At 34.6% G+C, this 1,924-nt stretch overlaps 1 non-coding gene across 1 annotated transcript; it reads right to left on the bottom strand.

The window, feature by feature from the left end:
• Positions 1–1,425: 1,425 nt before the first annotated feature.
• Positions 1,426–1,532, bottom strand: LOC121216688 (small nucleolar RNA R71). The gene has a single exon (XR_005912867.1). It is a non-coding gene; the product is annotated as a small nucleolar RNA R71 (small nucleolar RNA).
• Positions 1,533–1,924: the final 392 nt, after the last annotated feature.

Here is a 1,924-nt window from a genome sequence, read left to right as displayed (position 1 = left end):
AGGATGATTGTTTTGACTAAATAATATTTATTTGATTCATGCTTATAATGTTTGTGCCTGAATCGATCATGTTTTAATTAAAATCAAGTCTGTATTTCATTCATACGTGATTGGAATGCACCTAAATTAGCTGAGCGATCCTGACCAGACGACGGCTAATGGACACATAATTGAAATGTGCATGCTCAATTTATATCCTAACTTGATTAAATTGTAGGTTGCATAAAAACTCTGACCAAGCTCTATTATCTGCATAGTTTTTAGATTTGTGTGATTAAATTGTTTCAAACCTGACACGTCCCTGTTACTTCTCACGAATACTAAGAAGATTCCAAAAGGAACTAATTTGGTTCCGAAACTCATGAAAAATTGAGTTGCCATGAAATTTTTTTTCCGAATGTTATTAAGAATGTTGATAATAAATTGAGTTTAATTAAAGTAATTGTCCTAGTTATTTATGTTATAATTATTGCAAAATTGTGTTTAATTTTACTAAAATCTATTTCATTTAGTTTGCATACTTACGAAAAATTGCATTAGGGATCATTGAATTTAGTTTAATATATTTTAATCACCACTTTTCAACTATATTGTGTTTTTATTTACCAAATTGTTAATATAATTTTACAAATTAAGTGACTTAGCTTAAATACAATTCTTGTGGAGACGATAACTCGATACTTACATATTACTTGATAATGATTGTGTAAACTTGCACAAACCTACGCGTTACAAGTTTTTAGCATCGTTGCTGGGGATCGTCAACTGTTGCCATAGTCATTTTTTTTCGTGAAATTATTTATTTTCAATTTGATTTATTTCGAACATTACTAACTTATTCTTTTTAATTTTTGTGATTTTCTTTTCAGGTGTTTGTGAGCTTAGATCGAATTATCAATTTACTCCCTATAGACCTTGAAATTGAGCGAACTTTCAGACAAAGAAGACGTGAACGAACAGCTCAAAGACAAGTCGAGATGGACCTTGGAAATCAGAATCAAGGCCAAGGTAATGAAGTCGATTATGTACGAAACCCTATCCTCATTACCGATGATAGGGATCGATGCATTAGAGAACATGCTATGCCACTTTTCAGTGAGTTAAACCCAGGAATTAGAAGGCCAGATATTGAGGGAACCCAGTTTGAATTGAAACCAGTGATGTTTCAAATGCTACAAACGATGGGCCAATTTAGTGGTATGCCCACGGAAGATCCACATCTCCACCTTCGATTGTTTATGGAGGTGAGTGATTCATTCAAGATAGCCGGTGTCATTGAAGACGCACTAAGGTTGAAGTTGTTTCCATACTCGTTGTGAGATTGAGCACGAGCATGGCTCAATTCATTGGCACTAAGTCTAATTTACATGGTAAGAATTAGCAGAGAGATTTTTGGTTAAGTATTTCCCACCTAGCAAAAACACAAAGTTGAGGAATGAGATCACAACTTTCCAACAATTGGATGATGAGTATTTGTATGAGGCTTAGGAGCGATTCAAGGAGTTACTTCGTAAGTGTCCTCATCATAGGATTTCTTATTGTATCCAGTTGGAGACATTCTATAATGGTCTCAATGCACATGCAATATTGATGGTAGATGCTTCTACAAATGGTGCAATTTTGTCTAAGTCTTATAATGAGGCTGATGAGATCATCGAGAGGATTGCATGTAATAACTATCAATGGCCAAAAAATCAAACAGCTTCAGGAAGACCTGTAGCTGAAGTTTATGAAGTTGACTCCCTCACTTCGTTATCAGCTCAGGTATCGTCTATTTCCCCTATGTTAAAATAGTTAACTGCCAATAGTAGTAATAATTTTGCAGCTCTGCCACCAAGTCCTTTCGAAATAGTTTCCTATGTGTACTGTGGGGAGGTCATTCTTTTGAGAATTGTCCATCAAATTCCGAGTAAATGTACTATGT

This window comes from Gossypium hirsutum, chromosome D04 (genome assembly GCF_007990345.1).
Source record: "Gossypium hirsutum isolate 1008001.06 chromosome D04, Gossypium_hirsutum_v2.1, whole genome shotgun sequence".
Lineage (NCBI taxonomy): Eukaryota > Viridiplantae > Streptophyta > Magnoliopsida > Malvales > Malvaceae > Gossypium > Gossypium hirsutum.
This window is presented reverse-complemented; position numbering and strand designations above follow the sequence as displayed.